The sequence below is a fragment of the Rhinolophus hipposideros genome (genome assembly GCF_964194185.1).
Source record: "Rhinolophus hipposideros genome assembly, chromosome: 3".
Lineage (NCBI taxonomy): Eukaryota > Metazoa > Chordata > Mammalia > Chiroptera > Rhinolophidae > Rhinolophus > Rhinolophus hipposideros.
Genome location: NC_138049.1, coordinates 79,178,094 through 79,202,629, shown reverse-complemented (window position 1 = coordinate 79,202,629; position 24,536 = coordinate 79,178,094).

Below are 24,536 nucleotides of genomic sequence, written 5' to 3'. Positions count from 1 at the left end.
AACGGTAGCTTAAAGTACTCAGTAATCTTGAAGATTGATGGTTGACTTAAAAAAACAAACACATTCCATTGCATCATATTAGGAAATGGCAAAAGAAATTTTAATTCTGAAATATCTTCCCTTTGATATTTTATAAATGTAAGTGCAACAGTGAAAATGAAAAATATATGTAGATATTTTTGACATTCATATTAAAGAGTTATTCCTTAAAAGGATGTTGAATTCAAGTGTATTAAATTTGCTGTTCATATGTTATAATACATTAAAAAGCTACTTAAGAAAAAAAAATCTAAAATAACAAGGAGTTATAAATGTAAAACTACTATTCAACCTGAACAAATCATTATGGTCAGTGTGAATAATTTTTCCTTTTTTTTTTTTTTTTTTTTTTTTGTAACTGGCAGTAATTATAATCAAGAAGCATAGAGATTTTTATAAATGCTGACAAAAGTGCTCACTTGAAAATATATGACATCTGAGGATTTATGAATCCATTTGTACACCCAAAATGTAGTTTGGTCTGAAATAGATGACACTAAACTACTTCTTGTTAGAAGTAAGAAAATGTGTTAATTGCATTTAATATAGTTTATTACACTGTAGTCAACACAGGCCATCTGTCCACACAGCTGCTTCTTGGTGGTTTCAACAGAGTGTGTGTATTTTAAGGGGAAGCACAATTGAAAAGAGCAAAACAGTCCACATTGATTGAGCTTGTGATACATGATTGTGTGAAATAATTTTTAAAAAATGTATACCAGAGTAAAATAATATATACCAGATTTTTCTCCTATGTTAAAAAGTGATTTTGTTAAGAGTATATTTTGATGAAGAACTTGAATGAGAAATACCTTTAAAAGTTCATTTTGACTAAAGACACAAAATTAAAACATGCATACGTACATAACTAAACTACCTTGTTTAATATACAAGTAGATTTTTGGGTTTGAAATTGAGAAGACAAGAGGGAAACAGGGAGGAGGTTGAGGTAACATAGCAGGGGACTAGACATTCTGTTGGGAAGATGTGTTACTATTAAAAACAAGAATGTTACACAGTTACAATAGTCAAATGTTACAATATGTCAAACAGTTACAATAGTCAAACAGTTATTGGCATTTCCATGATGTATTCCAGCTTACTAAAAGTTCAGTAAAGTCTACTAGTCACACAAAAATTGTTACCAGTATTTTTTGTTTTTTTTTTTTTTTTGCTTGGTAAAGATCAAGGACAATGCCATCAATGGCTAGGCTCAGCTAAGGATCAAACGTAAAAGAATGGTGGAATAGAGTCAGGTGTTCTAAAGTAGGCAGACTTGAGAGACAAATAAACTTCTAGAAAGATAGAGATAATCATGAAAACATGTTACTCCCCTCTAAGTTCACAGATATCTAGAGATGAGTATGCCACTTACCAAGCAGATGAATCTTAATTATTTTAATTGAATTTAATATAATTAATTGTACTATAATTGGTATAGGATTATTTTAAAGGGAAAAGTGGCCTCAGCAGGTAATTCTGTTGCGTTGCTTTTTGAGGAATGACACTAAGAGGTAAAGTTTATAAGTTTACCTCTGTATAGAGTACATTTCTGTGCCAGGTGATTTTTAAATCACTGCATATTACCACAGCAAATAAAGAAAACAGAAATCCTTGCCGGTATGATGATTATATTCTAGTGAATATAAGAGACAGGCAAGAAAAAAATGAGTAAAATATGCAGTATATTAGTTGATGATAACTGTTATGAGATAAATAAAGCTGGCAAGGGAATATTAGGGAGAAGACACAATTTTTATCTGAGCAAAAACCTGAAGGAGGTAAAAGTACGAGTCAGATAGACATCAATGCAAAGTGAGTCCCAGATATTCAAACATGTATGGACTCTGAGTTTCAATTCAACCTCGATGTTCAAGAAAGAGCGAGGAGGTCTGGGGTCACAAATTATGATAGGGCCTTGATGTCAATTTTCTCTTAATGGAAATATCACCAAATTGATAAGTACTGGCTCAACTAATCAATGTAAATTTATTTTATAAACAGAAATATTGAGTAAGATTTCAAATAATTTTGTCTGAAAATTTATAACCCCTAACCTATGCAAGATCATGTAATATTTTATAATGTTATTTTAATGGATTCTTCTTATCCTGACTCTATTAGTAAAGTAATTATCTACGATTTTGGATCCTTGTATTATTTGATTTCATGGTTCGACAGGACGATAATCCAGGACATGTAAAGTATTTCTGGAGTTCTTTATTGTCCTTTATCAGAATAAAACGGATAAAGTGTCAGTAGTACCAGAGAAAAGAAACAGGAAATATCTTATAAAATATTCATACATTCATTTATTCAATTCAACATATTTTTTGAGCAGCTGCCATATGCCTGCAGTGTGCTAAGCACTAGGATTATGGTACTATAAACAGACATGATTTTTTTTTCCTTAAGAAGGTTACATTCTGGTAGGAAATTTATGTGTTATGCAAGTGATACCAAGCAAATTTGAAAGAATGTTCTATGGAAGCACGTAATGGCAGGGATTCTTCTTGTCTTGGAGAAAGAGAAGGCCTCACAAAATAAGAAGATATTAAAACTGTGTTATGGGATAAAAAAGTATTATTTTGGTTAAAGAGAGAAGGATCAAAAATACTAAATGATGTTGACAATGGCAGTATTTCAAGTTCTAAAAAATGGCCACAAGATTGGACAAAGCATGCAGGATGTCTTTTGTAACTCTGATGAGTACAGTCTGGTCACAGTGGTAAAATGAAAATTTGACTGAAGTTTACTTATAAGGAAATGGAGGAACCTAGACATTAATGTAAACGTGGAATTGCTGACAACTCCTTTGAGGTGTTTTATGATGAATAGTGATGAAAAATAAATTAGGAGATAAAGGTGGCATTAATAGTGATTTGATTTTTCAATTTTGAAGTAGTATAGCATTTTTCTGTTGTTTATAGCCATTTAAAAAAAATGACCTTAGAGCATAAAATTGATATCAATGAGGAAACATTTGAGATCTTACTGCCCAGCATGCGTCGTAAGTTTGGATCAAATAAACTTTTGTAAAAAAATTCTCACAAAAAAAACAAAGTATCAATGACCTAGTGGTCTTTCTTATGTAGATGGGAGGGTAAAGGATTTAATGCAGAGGTAAAAAAAGTTGGACATAGAAAATGGCAAAGAACTGTTCATCCAGGAGGCAAATATGTGTTTCCATTGCAAATATTAATATATGTGGAAAGATAAAGAATATCTCTTCTCACACCTTCAACTTTCTCGGTGGGGGGGGGGGAAGACAGGATTATTTGTTAACAGTGGCATTTGCAGATGGGGTCTTGTTGATTTAATAAGAGAGAATATGTGAAATAGTTGTTGAGTTAAGTGGCCCCCTTCAGGGTAATGGTTGTGAATTTAAATTAAAACCTTCAAGTCGTCATGTTCAGGGACTGGATTGCAGGTGGGATTAGGTGGTGTTTGGATTAAATTTATGGTTGGAGTTTCATCAGTTTCATCAGGTGAATATGATGAAAACAGAAAGTTAAAGGAATGTTGAGGGTGTGTACAAGAGAGAAGTTAAATGTTGGACCACAGAATCTATCCTGAGGTGAGTTGATTAAAGACATTAGGGGTTTTGGACATTGCAAATGTAGTTGGGTGGGTAGATCAAACATTTTGTGGTGTCTAAGGGTCCCTGGAGATGGGACATCCAAAAGAGTAAGCTAGAAGGATGAAGGTGATGTTTAGAGAATAGAGTATTGATACTAAAATCACAGTGGGAGAGTTATTGTGGTGATACTGGGTAAGTAATGGCCAATGATTAAATAATGGTCATTGCAGGAGAGGAGGTAAAGGAATTGTGAAGCCAGAGTATTAAATGCATTATCTAGATGAATTTTCAAATTATTAGAATCATGATGGGATTAATATTGAGAAAGTTTAAATGCATTAGCCACAATCCACATCCAGGTCTGTGTCTATTGGCCACAGCCATTATACATTTAAATTTGAGACTAGTTTCAGGTCGTTTTGTCTCCAATGATGCTAAAAACTGAGGTGGTCATAACGCATTTCAGGGTCATGTGTCTCAGTGCATGTGACAGTCTCGTCTTTACACATAAACACTGTTTTTCCTTAGTGAATGGTCAGGAAATAATTTGATTAGCAATTTCTCTCCATAAGCAGAGCAGAAAAATTGATATGTACTGCAAATTTATTAAACTCTTCCACTCTGACTCTGGTTTTGTCCTACCTAGCCAGAGTTCAGCATTTGTTGAAAGTGTGCTAACTCTCATGGCTGGCAGAACAGGCCGTAGAGCCAAGTGGTGCATTCTCTGCAGACAAGAAGTAGCCTGGTGATACCAGTTGGCAGATAGATAGTGGACTTCAGGATGTCACAATGTCTTCCAGGAGTCATCAGTAATTTTCTAAATTTCTCAAATGTTCATTTTATAAGAGCTGTGATAATCTGTAAAATTTGCATCACTAGATAAATACAGCATTTGAGGTAACTCACCTCACCCTTAACATTAGTGTGTTTATACATTGGTAGTAGGAAATAATTTTATATCACTGTTTATGTCTATAAATGTGAAATGCATTATTAAGGAATCTTTTTATTTAGTATCAGCTTACTAGAGTCCTATATCATCTATTATAAAATTACAAAGGAATGGGCTTCCCATCTGTTTCCTAACTAACCTTCGGATAATATGAAACTAGCCAGAGTTACTGTATATTATCTACTCATCGTGTCTTAAGGGTTATTTCTTCATGGGTCATTTAGGTACTGGGGTAAATAAAGCAAATGTGAAAAACAAAAGGTCTTTGTGCAGAAGTGTTATGACTACTCCTGGATGATTTTTTTTTTTTTTGCAATAAAAATATTCTATTAGGATCAACAAAACTACATATTCAAAACTAGGAGTGAAGTGGGATTAAATAAAACAAATTGAGACATGAGATTATTTTCATTATAAAGGCAGGATTAGTGATCAATGTAATCCGAACATGGAACAAACTCTCCTATTAAATTTATACTATTTTTATTTTTACCAGAAATTTTTACTATTTTTATTTTTACCACTCATTAGCAACTGATGGTTGTTCATAACTTTCATAGATGTCTCACCCTCCCCTCTAATTCTCTCCCTCCTCCCACAGTTCAGGGTGTTAGCCTCAAGTGACCCTTGTACCTGGAAAAGTGAGACCAGAAGTAAGGGGAAGGGAAATATCCCATAAAGCAAGGAAACCTTAACATTAAGATCAGAAATGATGTAGTGATTAAAATTTTTGTAGTTGAATCATATTACAAAATCAAAATCACCCAATAATACTAAATTTACCACAAAGGATGAGATATGTTCATTGAAAATGTATAAAATTCCCCTCAACTATCAAGCCATATGGTCTTAGCACATGATGTTTATACAATTTATTGGCAAAAACAAAAATATTCATACCTAATACATATACTATAGTCTAGTTCTCCAACTTAGAACAAGTTTTATAAAAAATATCTGGGAGGAACTCCACACTGATTTAATATTTAATCACAAACTTTAGTTTGAGGTCCATAATCTGTTCTCTTCTTCCTGATTTTTTGTTTGTTTTTTTTGGTTTACAGCATTTTTGGTGGACCTAATGTTTAAATGATACTGAGAACAACTGCTCTAATACAGGACTTCTCATACATTCACGTACCTATGAATTATAGGATGTCTTGTCAAAATTTCACATTGTGTTACAGTAGGTCTATAAGGATCCCTAGTGATAACAATGCTGCAAGTATAAGACTATACTTTTTTTTGTTGTTTAATTAAATATCTTTTTCTTTTCTTTTTTCATTGGGGAATATTGGGGAACAATGTGTTTCTCCAGGGCCCATCGGCTTCAATCTAGTTCTGAAGGGCACAGCTCTGGTCCAAGTCCAGTTGCTGTTTTGAACCAGCAACCTTGTTGTTGAGAGCTTGTGCTCTAACCAACTGAGCCATCTGGCTGCTCCAAGCCTACACTTTTAATAGAACACATTTTAAGTGAAATATTGGAATTATCTATTTTGACAAATTGTATTTGAATTCAGTTTTGAAATCTGTGCCTTGTTTTTCATTTTATGTGTGTGTGTGTGTGTGTGTGTGAGAGAGAGAGAGAGAGAGAGAGAGAGAGAGAGAGAGAGAGAGAGAGAGAGAGAGAGAGAGAGAGAGATATCATGCCTTGGAAACATACTTTTTTTCACATGTCAATTTGCTTTCAAATGTATTTTCAGATATAATAAATAATCATCTCTTAACTCATTACATTTCTCTTAAATTTGTGTTTACTTTTTCTTTCTCATTTGGAATTTTCAATGTATTGCATTTAGGATAATTTTTCTTGATTAATCAGATAATGGCATATCTGTTACTGTAGTTTTCATGCACAATTTATTTGTTTTTTTAACATACATTTGACTGTTTTATTATTTTATTACATTATTTCTCCTGTTTTTCTTACATTAATTTTATTATTTAATATCAATTTTATTCAATAATAATAATTTTTTTCTTTTGATTGTTTAGACATATGTATTTAAATCTTTAAATCTAAGTCTTTATCATTGCCCAAATGATTGTCTTTAGCCATCTTTTGCCACAAACACGAGTTTGGGGAAACTAGCACGTTCATTGCAATTATTATCTGCATTTTGCAATTTGTGTTTTAATCTTCCTCTTAATTCAATAGCTTTTTTTAAAATTAAAGTTTATTGGGGTGACAATGGTTAGTGAAGTTACATAGATTTCAGATGTACAATTCTGTAATACATCATCTATATAGCATATTGTGTGTTCACCACCCAGAGTCAGTTCTCTTTCCATCACCACGTATCTGATCCCCTTTACCCTCATCTACCACTCCCTTCCCACCTTACACTCTGGTAACTGCTATACTATGTCTGTGTTTATTAGTTTTTGTTTCTCATTTGTTTGTCTTGTTCTTTTGTTGTTTTTGGTTTATATACCACATATCAATGAAATCATATGGTTCTCTGCTTTTTCTGTCTGACTTATTTCGCTTAGCATTATACTCTCAAGATCTATCCATGTTGTCACAAGTGTTCCTATATCATCTTTTCTTACAGCCAAATAGTATTCCATTGTGTATATATACCACAACTTCTTTATCCATTCATCCATTGAAGGTTTTTGAGACCTCCCTACTGTTTTCCATAGTGGCTGCACCAATCTGCAATACCACCAACAGTGCAGAGGGGTTCCCTTTTCTCCACATCTGCGCCAGCACTTGTTCTTTGTTGATTTATTGATGATAGCCATTTTGGCTGGAGTGAGGTGGTATCTTATTGTGGTTTTTATTTGCATTTCTCTAATGACTAGTGAGGTTGAGCATTTTTTCATGTGTCTGTTTGCCATCTTCATGTACTCTTTAGAAAAATGTCTCTTCATGTCCTCTGCCCATTTTTTAATGGGTTATTTGTTTTTTTGGAGTTGAGTTGAGTGAGCTTTTTATAAATTTTGGTTATTAACCCCTTATCAGATACATCATTGACAAATATCTTCTCTAATTAAGTAGAATCCCTTTATGTTATATTGGTGGTTTCCTTTGCTGTGAAAAAGCTTTTCAGTTTGACATAATTCCACGTTTATTTTTTCTCTTACTTCCCTTGCCCGAGGGGATATATCAGTAAAAATCTTACTTCGGGTAATGTCTTAACAGTGCCTTTCGATGGGGAAACTTTTTTAAATTTTCACCATTGTGTTTTCCTTAATGGTTGGTATGATTTATGTATTGTTTTAAAACTCTGTCTATACTCTGTGGTCATGAAAATATTCTCATAGATTATATTTTTTAACTTTTACCATATATTTATTTATTTTTGCCTTTTCATTTCATTTTGTAACCTATGTATAATTTTTTTTTTAATGTAATGGATGTAGGCATCCACATTTCACTGTTTTTTAACAAACTTTCTATTTTTCAAACCATTCATGGAAAAGATCATTTGTCCCACTTTATTGAGGTGCTATCTTGTTACAAATAACATATCAAGTATCATTACTTACTGATTAAACTTATATTTTAGTTCTATTAGTTTCTCTATTTGCTAGACATTTACTAATAGTAAGTTGACTTAATTACTATAGCTTTGTCATAAGTCTTGATAATGTAAATCTTTCCACTTTATTTTTCTTCTCTTTGTTATATGAGATCATTTTGTTCTTATAAATATTAAAATCAACTTGTGAAGATTCCAAAAATCTTACTATGATTTTGAGTATAATTATATTACATGTGTAGAATAATATAGGAATAATTGGTATTATTACAATACTGAGACAGAATCATTTATGACTATGGTGTAAGCTTCATTTATTTAGGACTTTTTAATATATTTTTATAAAATATTTAGTTCTTCTGTAATGTGTCTCCGTAAAATAAAATAAAGCAATGCTATAATTTATCCATGTATGCCCTGAATATATTTTTTATATTTATCCCTAAACATTTGCCTCTTCAGATCTTATTTTATTTATTTAATACCTCTTTTTCTGTTTGAATTGGTATGTGAAAAAAATATTTGGTATATTGATTTATGTCAAGAAACCTTGCAAACTCTCTTGGTAATTCTTTAAAATTAATTTTTAGGTCTTGTGGATTTTCTACATTCATAATAATATCAGCTTCCTTTACAATTTTTATAGATTCTATACGTTGTCTTTTTACATTTACTCTAACTAGAACTTTTAATTAAGTTGAATAGAAGTGATTACAGAGAACATCTTTACCTTCCTATATCAGAGGGAAAGCATTGATACATTAACTGATTGATTGAATGAGTATAAAGTATGATTTATTATACATATGCCTTGTGAAAAGATAACCACAATCAAGTTAATTAACACACCATCATCACATTTAACAGTTCACCATTAAGTATGATGATGACTACAAATATTATGAAGATATTTCATAATCTTCATGAGTTAAGTAAGTTGACTTCTATTGTTACTTTACTAATAGGGAGTTTTTATTTTTTGAAAGTAATTAAATCTGTTTATGAATGATAGTAGACTATAATTTTCCTATGAGATATTGTCCTTATTGGATTTTTTAATCAAAATTTTACCATTCTCATAAAATGAGTTAGAGAGTGTAATATGTATTTCATTCTCTCTAGGCTTTTGTGCATTATTAGAACATTTTCTTCCTTGAATACCCAGTGGAATTTACTAGTAAAGACAAGTAAACTTAAAGTATTTCTTTGTTGGATTTACTTTTCTCATGCAATGTATTTCCCATCTTCTAATCAGGCATGCTATTTATTTTACAGATAGTTTTGGTAGTAATATTAATGTTAAAATATATTAAAGTACATAGTTGAGATGTCACAGTTATTAAAGTGCTAAATATCAGACTCGCAATATCTTAATAAAATACAAGTCAATTTTATGTTTGTGTAAAATTTATTGAGCGGATGTTACTGCCAGGTTTTCTTTTAATCAGTGACTTCACAGACCCTGGCCCTTTTTCTAGTAGCTTTGTCACCTACAATGTATGGAGCTGGAGAATATGACGCCATATATGATTGAGCATAGGAACTCTAAGAGATCAGTCTGGAAATGTAATACCCTCCTCATGTTTAATTTGCTGGGGCTCAGTCACATTGCCCTTCCACACTGCAGATCTGGTCTAGCTGCTTACAAGAAAAAAAGATTGATTGGTTAGGTGGATTAACTAAAAGCCATGGGCACAGTATATTGTTTCTAGTAATTTGCTTATTTATTTTATATATTTAAATTATATCTTCTAAAAGTATTAATGATATAATTTATTATGGTTCTGACAATGTCAACTATACATTATTTCCACTTGTTTAATCAATCTGTACATTATTTGTACCATAGTTTTCCTTGTTTATTTGTTTCTTGGTCAGTATCACTACACAATTAACAGTGTATTCTCTTTTTTAAAAAGTAAATCTTGGCTTTGTTGGCACATCCTCTTAGATATCTATATGGGTAATTGATTTTGTTCTTCCTTTTTTTTTCTGTTCTCTGCTTTCTCTCTCATGTTTTGTGTGTGTGTGTGTGTGTAAACATTATTTTATTTGCCAACAACTGAACTAATTTACACATATTTTTGGTTCTCAGCTCTTCAGTTTTGGAAACCCTAATATCTCATTCACATCAACACATTTTAGAATACATCTAATCCAGTTTACCAACTAAGAAGATACTTAACATGATGTTTCCAATGTGCATATATATATATATATGTATATATATATGTATATATATATATATATATATATATATATATATATATATATATATATATATGAGGATGAGAGCGAGACTGTAGAAAGGAGGAGATGATCCTAAACAATTGATCATTCTTGGAAAGCCAATTCACAATAACTAGTATTGGCTACTGAGTTTCTGTCCTCTGATTTATAGGAATTTTCATTCCTGAATGCCACAGTACACATTATAGTGTAGATGATACGTATCGGGTCCTGTATCGAATGCTATACTTACTCTCCTGGGAAAAGTTACCATACTTGAATTGGCACAGAGACTAAGTTTTGGACGTCTGTTGCTCCTACATATTTGAATCATCTTCAGTGTTTGAGATAATGCTACTCATAGACAAATATAGTAGATGATAAATCTCAATAAATCTTTTGGTCATTTCTTTCTGAAGATTCCAAATTCCCATTATCTAACATTGTGATGAAGTACTCCCAACCTTATTTATATTTTATAATTTTCCTACATAATTAATGATTTGTACGTTTCTTAAAACATTTTAACATACTGAGTATAGACTAACTTGCTCAGCCCTGGATAACACCTCATGTCAGACCTTACTCCACAAATTAGTCAGTCTAAATGTTTGATCCAATGTGTATCACCTACCCTATAATGTGTACTGTTGCATTCAGGAATGAAAGTTACTATAAGTCAGAGGACAGAAACCCTGTAGGCAATATTATGAATGATTTATTTCCCTAAATATTTTTATTCACTTATGATATCACTAGAGTTCTCATTTCTCCACATTTTGTCCACAGTTGTATGAGTCAACAATAATTTTAGACATTCTGGTAGGCGTGGTTTCGAATCAGTATTTTTTATTACTTATGAATTTATGCATATGGAAAGATAAGTGTTTTGTTTCTTTTTCAATGTATTTCTCCTCGATGTAAGAGTTCTTTATATTTTCTGCATATAGGTCCTTTGATGTGTATAAGAGTTGTAAATAAAAATTCATATTTTATGGCTTATTGTCTAATGTTCTTAACATGTCTTTCAATGGGTACAACTTTTTAAATCGTCATCATTTTATTTTCCTTAATGGTTGGTATGATTTATGTATTGTTTTAAAACTCTGTCTATGCTTTGTGCTCATGAAAATATTCTCATAGATTATATTTTTAAGGTTTACTGTATATTTATTTATTTTGCCTTTTCACTTAGTTTTGTAACCTATCTGGATCTAAATATGATAAATCTATCACAGCAATAATAGTATGTATTTAAGTGGGTAAGGGTAGGAACATATCATCTAGTCACATTGGTAAGTGAGCATATTGGAAAGATTTTCCTGCAGGAAATTCTGCTCATGTAAATCTCGTAAAATAAGTAAGATTTCATAGGGACACACATTAGCAGGGATCAGAGATATGTTAGCATTTGAAACATTCTGGGGTGAAAAACAATATATGCAAAGACAAGATCTGAATAAACATGATATAATAAAGCAAATTTAAGTACTGTTAAATGAAACTGGCAAGGGTCTCTTAGGACATTTTAAGATGTTAGTACTTACATTGAAATGAGGTCACACTACTTTTAAGAAATATAAGCAATATGGATATGGGAAGGGAGAAATAGGCAATAATGGAATGGAAAGGAAAAAAATGGAATAAAGACAAATTTAGAAAATTCAGTAGCAATGTTTTTTGACCAATGGGATGAAAAGCAGTGACAGAAAGGGAATGACATTTCATCCACTAGACAGGGTGCTCTCCAGGGTGATTCCAAGATTTTGGGTATGAATGGCTAGATAATTGATGTAGGAACTAGATGAACAAAAGATGATCTAGTGAAATTGTCAAAAGGGAGATGAGACTTGAATGTTAGCACATATGATTACAGATCCATATGAGACAGTTAAGTGAAAACTCCCTGGCATAAGTGTTCAAGAGAATGAATAGGCGTCATCATCATCATCTCTGTGATATTTGAAAATGGTGATATGAATGAAAAAGCAAGCAAGATTTATGGGAGTAAGATGTGTGGGTTTGCAATGCCATTTCTAAGGATGGAACCTGAAAAAGCATTCTTTTGTGGGTAGGCAGGAAAAATTCCTGAATAAGAGAAAAGAGAGACTAAAACGTAATGAAGAAAGGGTTTGAAAGAAAATTAAACTTTCTGTCTTAAAAGCCAAGGGAAGTGAGTTTCAAAATGTAGGAAGGGAACAATAGTGTTAGTAGAAGAAAAATAAGCATGTTAAGATCTTAAGCATATTAAGATCTAGAATGTGTCTCATATACTATTTATCCTCAAAACAATGTGATCTAGGGAAACACAGTGTCTGTGGCAGGTCATTATCAGAAATGTAGATGGAGGCAGAGTAAATGAGAAATTGGGAAGTGTAAAGTGTAATTGTAGTCTACTCTTCCAACTAAGAGTAGATTTGGTGTTATGGAGAGGAGGGAGAAAAGGAGAGATTAGTAAATGAAGGATGAAAGTTCCTGTTTCAACAATGAAGAAAGAATTAAATTTATCTCCCAATGTTTAATAAATGACAAATAAGTATAAAAAAACAAAAAACAACAACAAAAAACACGAAAGAAAAAAAAAACAAATATGTGAACATAAGGGTGCATGTATCCTTTTGAATTAGTGTTTTCATTATTTTAAGATAAATACCCAAAAGTGGAATTGCAGGCTCATTTGGTAGATCTATTTTTAGTTTTTTGAAGAAACTCCATACTGATTTCCACAGTGAATGCACCAATCTGCAATTCATTGAGCATTGCTTATAATAGCCAAGATGTTAAAACAGATGTCCATTGTACAGATGAATGGATAAATGCGTGATGTGTGTGTCTGTGTGTATATATAATATATATATACATAAGATCTGTGAGATATACCATATATATATAACATTATACACACACATATATTGGATTATTACTTAGCAATAAAAAAGAATGAAATATTTCTATTTGCAACAACATTTATGGACCTAGAGGGTGCTAATGAAGTCAGACAGAGAAAGGCAAATACCACATGGTTTCACTTATATGTGAATCTAAAAATAAATGGAATCTAAAAATAAATAAATAAAGTAAAACAAAACAAAAACACACTCATAGAAACAGAGATCAAACTGACCATTGACAGAGGGCTGAGGTTTGAGGGATGGGTGAAAAAGGTGAAGGGGAATATAGTCAATGATACCGTGATAAGTTTGTATGGTGACTTACTAAACTTAATGTGGCATTGTATGGAAGGCATATAAATGTTGAATCAGTATGTTGTATACGTGAAACTAATATAATATTATATGACAACTGCACTTTTTTTTAAATCTAAAAAAAAAATAAGTAAAACAACCAAAACTAATATTTAAGAGCTTATAAATCTATCAACAAATAAGTTGGTGAACTTACAAATAAAAATAGTTTATATAAGTAGGATGAGGCAGTTTATGTTTGACATTGAAAGTCAACGAGAGATTAGACTTGAACTCCTTTTTTAAAAAAGTATGAAGATGGATGTTGCACCTTTCTAGGCAGAGGGATAGCTTTTCTCTTTGGAAAATGTTCAAAAGAGATAACTAAGTTATGATACTTAAAAAAAAAATGTCCCTTTTCTGAGTATCATTGTTCAATAATGTACCTGTGTTCAGTCTGTATTATCAGCAAAATTAAATACCATATGCTCAATAGCTACATTAACTGGCTTTTGATATGAGCACTAACCACTTATAAATTACTTCACATTTTTGATAATGTGAAAATTACCCTCTACATTCAGTTCCTGATCAAGGAAGAAGACATTAAAAATTATAAACCTAATCATGGCCCTTTAGTTTCACATAGGAGACAACAGGAGACATTTTATACATCAAGAGGTAAACATTATCCTTTTATTTCAATTTTCATATTCTTAGAAGGACACGTTTAAAACCTTTTTACTCTAAACTGTAAACACTTACAAATTAGAAATGATTATTATTTATTAGGAGAAATAAAGAAGGACATTGGATATTTGGACTGAGTAAGTATTACAGAAAAACAATTTGAGAAAATGAATTAAGACTTTAGGTTATATATTGTATGTCTTTTCCTTCTAAAAGCAAAGATGATTCAAATAATTCTTTATGATAGTTATATACAAACAAGGAAGGCCTTTGGCATTCTGTTTATGTGGCATGCAGGGAATCCACTGAAGGAACATCGCACCGCGTGAAGGAATTTTTAATTTAATTAATTAATTAATTAATTATTGTGGGTGCAGCTCACAGTTGCCCCTGTGGGGATCAAACCGACAGTCTTCGTGCTACCAGCACCATGCTCTAACCAACTGAGCTGACCAGCCACCCCATTTTATTTTTTAATTAAAATTTATTGTGGTGACAATTGTTAGTAAAGTTATATTGATTTCAGGTGTGTACGATTCCGTAATACATCATCTAAATATCACTGTGTGTTCACCACCCAGAATCAGTTCTCTTTCTATCACCATATATTTGATGCCCTTTACCCTCATCTACTACCCTCCTCCCCCCTTACTCTCTGGTAACCACTAAACTATTATCTGTGTACATGAGGTTTTATTTCTTCATTTGTCTGTCTTGTTGTTTTGCTGTTTTCAGTTTTATATCTGTCATATCAGTGAAACCATATAGTTCTCGACTTTTTCTGTCGGATTTATTTTGCTTAGCATAATAATCTCAAGATCCATGCATGTTATCATAAATGACACTATTTCATGTTTTCTTATGGCAGAGTAGTGTTCCATTGTGTATATATACCACATCTTCTTTATCTAATCATCTATTGAAAGACACTTTGGTTGTTTCCATGTCTTGGCCACCACAAATAAAGCTACAATGAACATAGGCGCACATATGTCTTTATGTATAAACATTTTCAGAATTTTTTATCAGGTACCCAGGAGAAGGATTGCTGGGTCCTGTGGTAATTCTATTCTTAATTTTTTCAGGAAACAGTAAAACCATATCCGTCAGAATTTTTTTTGTTGTTGTTCAAAGAGGAGTAATTTTTAGCAACTATAAACTAGGCATGAGTATTCTTTGTAACGGTTTGACAATTTTGGTTCAAAACAATGCTTTGTCAGATGAGCTGAGGTTGTTCCATATGGCACATGAACACAAAACATAAATTGTAGATGGCACTGAAGTAGGTAAATAACGGAATAGTCTCCAGACCAAAATCAGGGCGGTGACTATGCCTGAGATTAAATTAATAAAATTTTCATTTATTCTTATTGATAAAGATAGTTAATAGAATCTCTCTGTGATTTTGTTTTTATATAATATTAAGACTATTTTGTCTGTTTTTTTTTTGTTTTCAAAAATGTATTTTTTCTTTCTATGGAATAAGTTAAATTCACCACCTAAACTAAATCTGTCTTAGTCTATATAGGTTGCTAAAACAAAATTACCATAGACGGGTGGCTTAAACAACAAATATGTATTTCTCGCCCTTCTGGAGGCTGGGAAGTCTAAAATCAAGGCACCAGCAGATTGAGTGTCTGGTGAGAGACAGCTTCCTGATTTGAAATTGGCTATCTTAATGCAGAGAGAAGCAAGCTCTCTCTAGATGGTAGGTTACCCTCAATTTTACTTTATCAGGTCATACTCAATAACAAAGATACAATTTATTAATCTAATCATAGCCTCTTCATTCCAGGTAGAGGACATTAGAAGACATTTTACATATAAGGTGGTAAATACTGTCCTTTTATTTCCATTTTTGTTTCCTTAGGACACTAATCCCATTTAAGAGGACTCCATCCTGATGATCTCATCTAATCCTATTTATCTCCCAAATGCCCCACCTCTTAATATCATCACTTTGGTAGGTAGAGTTTCCACATATGAATTTTGGGGAAACAAAAATATTCAGCCTATAACAAAAACTTCAATGCATTTTTGTTTTTTTTAACACAAATACATTTTTGAAATCATTAAAGAGAGGTGAACTCAAAGCACTCAACTCATTTTAAGAGTTCATATTCCTGGGGTAAGCAGAACTTCTTACAAAACAGTGACCCAATGTGGCACTCTAGGTGTAAGTGTGTCACTCCTTCCACAAACACAATGAACACATGTATGGATAACTAGAACAGAGGAACAAAGCTACAATGGTGGCCCAGTTTATGTTATGTTTCTGACCATCATTCCACAGTCACCTGTGGATGCCTGATTTCATAGGCTCAAGACTCAAGATAGCCCATGCTTAAAATACATCAGTACAAACTTAACAAAAGATCAATAGTGAAAATCAGCATAGGGTAAAATAGTTTTAAAATTATCTTCCAAATGACTTTTGTGTTGCATTTTCATGGGGATTTCCACTTTGAATTAGCTGAATGGGTATCTTTAGAAAATACATATATTTTTTTTCCTGTTCTTATTTTCTAGTTATATGTTAGTGACCATTGAGCAAAATTTTCTGGCCAGATTAACAGACCTAAACAAAGGCTTGCAGATGAAAATATCCTTAGACTTTCTAAAATCTTTAGTCAATATTTAAAAACTAAGGTTTCTAAGAAGTCCATGTGTCTAAGTCCTATTTAAATTGTCTTAATATTAAATTTGTAGTTTTTTTTTTTTTTATAACTTAGATTGTTTGATTTTAGTGTGACCCCCTCAATACAGGTACCCACAGTAGTTCAAATGTTACATTTTGAGTAATGTGTGAATATTATGTGACAGGGTGAGAATTTTTTGACCAAGAATATAATAATTGCCATAGCTGTATATCTTTTTCTACAACAAAATGGTACAGCAGTTATGGAATAATGCATTTTTTATTACTATTTTAGACTTAGATATAAGTGTCTTCTTTGATTCTCTATCCTTATACATATTACTGGAAAAAAAATCAAAAACTGTCATCATATCTGCCCCAACTTCTTTGAGACTAAGTTCACTTTTCTCTTCACTCTATCTCAGTCCCATCCCTGCTTGGGATAACTGGGCATTGATATCTGTATACTGTAACCATGATCCTATTCCAATCCTATTTAGACAAGATTCTGTTTCAGTCTTTGCTCCGTGAAACGCCGTTTCTGTTCCTTCAGCTCTTATGCCCCTGATTTCAACCCAGCAACTTAGATAGCTAACTATGAAGACACATCCTAATATTTAATGTTGCACAAGGTAGTTGTAGTTTTTGCATGCGATTTTTAACCTGTCATTCTTTGTTTTTAGGAACATTTACATTAAAACTGTGCCCTTCATTCTGAAATGCCCATCTGTTCCTGCTGTTTATTTCTAGCCTTAAATAGTGAATGACATCATTATAATTTCTATGGCAACCAACTGCATTGACATTAAAAGATGATACAGCCTTCAGATAGTACAAAAACAGCAGAAGCTTGTGAACTGTTAAAAACAAAGTCTTGTGTTCATGCAAGTGTCTTTAATAAAAGAAGGAAGGATTTTTTGTAACTCTTTGAAGGCATATACACTGAAGGCTCCAATCATCTGATGAGCCCAAAAAAGTATTTTATGCACTAAATGTTCTTAAGTTTTTGACTTTGATATTTTCCTAAATTCTGTACAAACACTCCATTTTTCTAATTTTGGAAAGAGAAATCATGAGGGGATAAAACAGTATTTATAAAAATGCCATTAAAAATTACAATATAATAGCTCATGGGTTTACTCAAACATTCTCTAAGTCTTAAAATCCAAAATAATATAGAGTTGGACCTTTATAATTGTTGCAGACATGGGAATTATGTTGTAAGGAAGTATCAGGAACCTAAAAGAGTAAAATAAGCTCTGAAATTGAGAGGGTAGAGATGTGGAAGCAGGAAGTCTGAAATACTCTCAGCCAGTTACATTTTGCACTTAGGTAATAGTCAAGGCTGCTGTGTGTGTGTGTGTGTGTGTGTGTGTGTGTGTGTGTGTGTGTGTAAGAAAGAGAAAATACATTGCACAAATGATGGATCATCTGAATAAAAAATGTTGACATGTTAGGATGGAAGCTATGCTCTACCTCCCCCCTAGATACGCTACCTGGACACCCCTCCTATGCCACTGAAACTGTTGGTGGATGAGCACTCAAATGAGGAGCTTCCCAAAAAATTGCTGTCTGTGAAAGAGAGCTGTTACATCCAATGTCATCTGGTACTCCATGGCCTACTTGTAATTTATGGCAGGAATATAGAGGCCATTTTATATGTAAGAATATAGAGGCTCAGGTACCTTGATTCAGGGTTGGACAATTCCAAAGGGCCGGCCCAGTTCCAGATCTCCCTGAAGGTAGAATGAGACTTTTATGCTATGACTGTTCACAGTTTAATTCCTCTTTTTGCCTAATCATACTTTCTTCATTTTCCCGTAGTTATTGATTACTAGGTTGCTCCTAAGAATGTTCTGCATACAAATCTCTATCTCAGAGTTTAATTCCTGGTAACTTGACTCAGATAATTGATGTCAGTAGTCAAAGGAAGTAGAGTCTAAAGTGAGATTTTTCAGGATGATCACCTAATGGCTAATAGGCAATGAAAAGATCATCGCAGCTGTTAGGTGGCTACCATCCCTGTGGTGACCTTGATGGGAAACCAATGGAGAAAAGTAATTGCATGAATGAGAGCAAGAATGTGGTATTTCAGAAGTTTAGAGAAAGTCCTTATTTTAGGACTATGGAATCGTTTGGATGTTGCTACGGGGTAATTGACACATTGGAGAAAGAGAACAAATAGCTGAGCGAGTGTAGTTAAAGCTAAATCTCTAAGCAAGAGGCCTTCCCTACTTGACGACATATAGTTTCAGGTCCTGTGGCCAAAGGCCAGAAAAATCTGCAGGCCAAGAACTTAAGAGGAGTAGAGAGCTTCAGAGGAGGTTGAATTTCAACTTCAGCAAGTTGGCTACTCTAAGATTGGGGCCCTATAAGGAAGGAATGATACCCTCAGAAACATCATGAGGATACTGGAAAACTTTAAATTTCCATATTCCTGTGAACCTTCTGGGTGGGCAAGAATGTCCACTACTTTCCATTAAAGTCTTTGATGGAAGATATTACTGTGGTCTCTCTCTTTGCGAGAAAATAAGTACCCCATTCATGATCTACCCCCACTTCCCCTCTAGGCCATGGGAATAATAAAGAGGGTTAATTGACCACATATCTGGTTAAAGATATACTGGGACTGTTAAAAGAGAAAAGGGACTACACTTCAAAGGATCTGTAGAAACTAACCTATATGTGGACAGGATCCCGGAGAGTATGCATGGCCTGGATTCTGAAGTCCTGGATCATGGGAGAGCTGGGTATAAAGTTACATCAGGAGTTTATTGATGAGTTTACTCTCCTTAATACAGGTGTTAACACTCTGTTAAGGACATAAGAAACTGTGCTTACACATTATAGGACGGTCCTTGAAGAATGTTATGACTAACACTAAGGGAAGTACAAATGAAACAACTATCTTGGCAAACAGTGAAAGATAAAATCAAGAGCTTCAGAGAAGGGGGTGGATAGCCTAGGCAAGGTCTGAACACTCAATAACTGACTATGTTCCCTGGATGCTGGGAGTGGTCTGAGGATACAGTGTCTATCAAAGCAGTAGGCACTGTGCTAGAGAAAAAAGTAACAGCATCACAGAGAATCTCAGTGTGGGGTTGTCTCTGCAAATCAGGGCTGGGGATAGAAGACATTGTTACAGAACTGGGGCACCATTTACCAAAGAGATGGTAAAATCCCAAAATATTAGAGGGTGTATGTTGACGCTTAACTATCAGAAGCAAGGAAACCACAAAATAATTTTTGTAATGAATAGCCAAATTAGAGTGGCGCCATTATAATGGCAATTCCATATTTTGGAATATAGATTCAATACATTTTTCTGAATGATAGGGAATTCTTCCAGCATTTAGTGAGGGTAAATGCAAGAAAGGACCCTGCAACAGGTTTAAGCCATTTGAATTATACCCATTCAAAAACAGTTACTGAAATGCTACTAAGTCCTAGTGGGGAAAAAAGCACCTGATTAGAGGACATCAGGTGAATATGCAGTTGAAATAGTCTGTCATGGCTTTGGTTCTGTCAAAGCAACCAAATCTGCTGCCCAACAGCAATCTATTTTAAGATAAAGGTGATATGCATAAGATTGAAAATGAATATGTTTGAAATTTACAATCAAGCTTTACAAGCAGGGAGCCTAGAATCTAGTGTCATTAAACATTGTTGCACCAGGGACTTTCCCTCAGCTTACACTTATTGTCAGATAAGGAGTGGGTATCCCTTATCACCAATGGATTAAGGAAGAAATTGCCACCCTAATTTAGGAGATGGTTTGACTCACTAAAAATGGAAATCTGCTGCACTATACTTCATACAGTTGTGGCCATGAAAGATGTAATCAGAGACAATATGCCCAATGGTCAGATCTTTGTGTAATATTCTTTGTATTCTATGTTTTGTTAAAAGAAAGTGGTCAGAGCTAAGAATATATACTTTCAGATTAATGAATGCCTTAGTTGGTTTATTAGAGGCCTGGAAATAGAAAGATTGTGATGTTTTAGGATAAAGAGATCTGGAGGAAAGTCATATGGCTGGAGTTCATAAACTGTAATGATTTTTGTATTGTATATTAATTAAGAACCACCATGGAAGAGACATGACCGAAAAAAGAAATCAAAACAATTCTACCAGCCAACCTTTTTTATAAGTCTCCAATATTGACAAATGGCAGCAGAATCAGTGTAACGATGATGGCAGGGATGTAGACTATGCATAGTTATGGTTTGGTCCTACTCAGTGAGGCCCATCTAGTCATTGCTGCTGCAGAATATGCAGTCTGCCCAAAATGGAAACCAAGATTTATCTCCCCCAATATGGCATTTCCTTCTAAAAGATCAATCAGACAGTTGGACCCTGTAATCTCTGGTATTTGAATCCACAAATGTTCTTGATATGTGTTTGGCTTTCATGTGCTCAAAGCATAAGTCACCACTACTAATTGAGTGCTTATAAAGTATTGATTTTATCACATAAAATCTCGTGTAACATCACATCAGACCAACAGATCCAATTTATAGCAAAAAAAAAAAAAAAAAGGAACATGATAGTGAGATCCACCTATCATATGAAACTGGGTGTCATATGGCACCCAGAAGTTTCTGGCTTGATAGAGCAAAGTATGGCCTCTGAAGGTGGAACTAAAGTGTTAACTTGGAGTTGACAATAAATCAATGGTTAAAATGTGATGTTATGTGCCCAATAGGTAGCAAACTTGAGTCTGGAAACCCAGTGGTATAAGTGGTAGGGGCTTTGCTTACCATTCACACCTAGCTACCTGCTTAGGGAATTTATACTTCCCATGCCAACTCTGTGGTTTAGAAGTGCTTATTGTTAAAGATGAATGATTTCACCAGAGAACATAACGATAATTCTAATAACCAGGTTATCACTGCTGCTTGGTTAGTTCAGGCTGCTTGTACCAAGAAATAATGAGGAAAGAAATGGAGTTATTCTCCTATATAGGATAATTGACCGCAATTATCAATGGAAGACTGACCTACTGTTATAATTTGCAGACATGGAGGGAGATACGAGGCTCTTCAGGTGATCCTTTGGAACATGTGTTGGTACTCCTTAGTAAAAACTTGACAGTAAACAGACTATTATTGTATTTGTTATGACCTGAAAAAGGCATACTATCCATGAGTTTAGACCATCAGAAATGAGGTTCTTGACCATCCGGCCACAAAAGTAGTAGCCTAGGTTAAGAAAAATCTTGCATGCATATTTGAGAGTTGATGAATACCAGTTGAGTCCTCTAGTCCAGTGACAGTGGTGGTGTGGATAGGTGGGGGTGTAGTTCATCCCATTAACCTTTTGAAATTTTCTCAGGAAAGGAGATCAACCAGAATATTATGGAGCTGTTTGAATATTTTATTATTAAAAGAAACTTGATCTCAGTGGAGAAAGGAGTGGGCTGAGTAAAATCTTTGGTAGGATATACATGTCTATCCTTTAGGATTGAAGCATTTATTTCCCCAGCTGCTAAGTGTATTCAAGGCTGAAAGCCCAGACAAGTTGTTCTCCAGGAAATGCTATCTCCATCAAAGTCATAGAGCCTCCCCTTGTGCACCTTATATCCAATAGTTGCTTCATACAGTGGTATGAAGAATGAGCTCCTTTCTCTGAAGGTAGAATACTTATAACTTTGAAAGGCTATCCTAGCTCCAGACTTCTCCATAATATTGGCTGGGACCTTTGTGAAATTGTATTCCAATTGAATTACTTCCTCTGCGTAATCCTTCTTCCTTAACTCTGTCACAGATGTTGATTCCAAGGGCACTCCCATCCTATACTGAGTAAACCTCCTACATGTTCTCCTAGAAAGCCCAACCTAAGAAAAATGTCTATGAAGTTAAAGTCATTAGAGTTGTTATGTCATGATGTAGAGTATTTTTTTTTTACTGGAAGTGCATAAGCATAAACTTAGCTAACTGCATGAAGTGTATTACAGATGGAGATTTTTATATTGGATGAGGGTTTGAATCTAAAATATTAATTTGCAATTTGAATATTATTTAGGATACATGTAATTCAAACCATATCTAATATAAGAATCCTGATCTATTATACATCTCTTGCAGTTAACTAAGTTGATGCTCGCTTCCAGTAAAATAATATGCATTATATCATGACATGTACCTCTAATGACTTTAAATTCAGACATTTTTCATATATACACTTATATATGTATGACATAAAATAAATGTGTCAATTTTTCTATGTGTGTTAAAGTAAGATGGCATCTTTCTACAGGCTGAGATAATTCTCTATTTTTTCCCAATGTGAAGCTTAAATTTACTTATGTAAGATACATAGTTGTGAATCTGGATTAAATAAATGGCTATATAATTAAAGAAAAAATAAATTTTGATTAAACGTTAATTAATATGTTAGTGCCCCCAAAGTAAAATGTTGGTAAATTATAATCACATGCTTTTGTAGGAAAGTTTTCACTAACATTTTAAATAGAGATGTATATATGTTTTTTGTGCCTCTCTCTTCATATTGATGCTATGGTAAGCATTTTTTCCTTCCTAGAATTGTCAGGCCTCTATAAATATGGTTAACTGCTTGACTAAGAAAATAAATTAAACTTTGAAGACAGTAATTTAAACTTCAGTTTACTTAATAGAGTGAACTAATGAAAGGAAGTGAATCAGGACTTCACAGCCATGTGGCCTGTTTGCTGACTCAAACCTATTTAGTTTTCCATGTTCTTTCAAACTAAATAGTTTATTTCCTATATTGTGATAGACTTGTGATTGAAAAAGCTATAATATACAACTGCAGATACATTCTTTTTGCAATCATTTTTACTTTTCTAGTATTTAAAAACCATATATTTTGCAAAACTCATATCTTTGGTTGAAATCAATAAATAAAAATTGTACATTCCCGATTGCCTTAAATATATATATTGGAAAAGTATTATATTGTGTTCAAACAAAGTTTAAATTTATATTTTTAGTTTTAATCTTTTAATTTTGATTTCTTTATTTTTAAAATCACTTTATCCCAAATTAAATATGGCAGACAGGTGTGTTATGAAGTTAAAAGTTCTAAACAAAGTAAACTGCATGTTTCTCTATGATAACCCTTCCCTCCCTCTCATTTAAGAACGTTTTTGAATGAGAGGGCACACCATGCCAATAAGTTCTTTGAATGTAGAACTGTCTTTCCTGTTTTTTATGAAAATATATTTAATGAAGTTGAATAAACGATGTAAGGAGAAATCAAACAATAATAAATGTTATTTATTAAATATTCATACATTTCCATAACTTTTTCTGAATGATATATTTTATTGAAATGACAAAAGCAAAAGCTTTAAACTGATTTTTTTTCGCTATGAACTCTTATCTTTTTATTACAGTTATGCAAGTGAAGGAATAAAATTAAATTGTGCATGTCTTTTGAGGTTCTGATATGTGTAAAATATTGGAGAAGAAAGTATGAATGCTCCTTCACTTATTTCCTTTAGAATGAGGAAATATCTTCACTTGCTTCTGACTAGAATAACTGTTGTTCTTAGTATATTCTCTTTTTTCCAAAATAGATTTGTTCCTTTGCATTGATATATTTTATCAGATGGTTTGAAAATATGATTCTAAGATTCTCTCTACAAAACTTTAAAAGACTTTAAAAAATTACCAACACATAATGTCTCCTGTGTTAGAGACGCTACTATATTTAATTTCAATTTCTCCTTCTGGACATACAAAAGACTCAC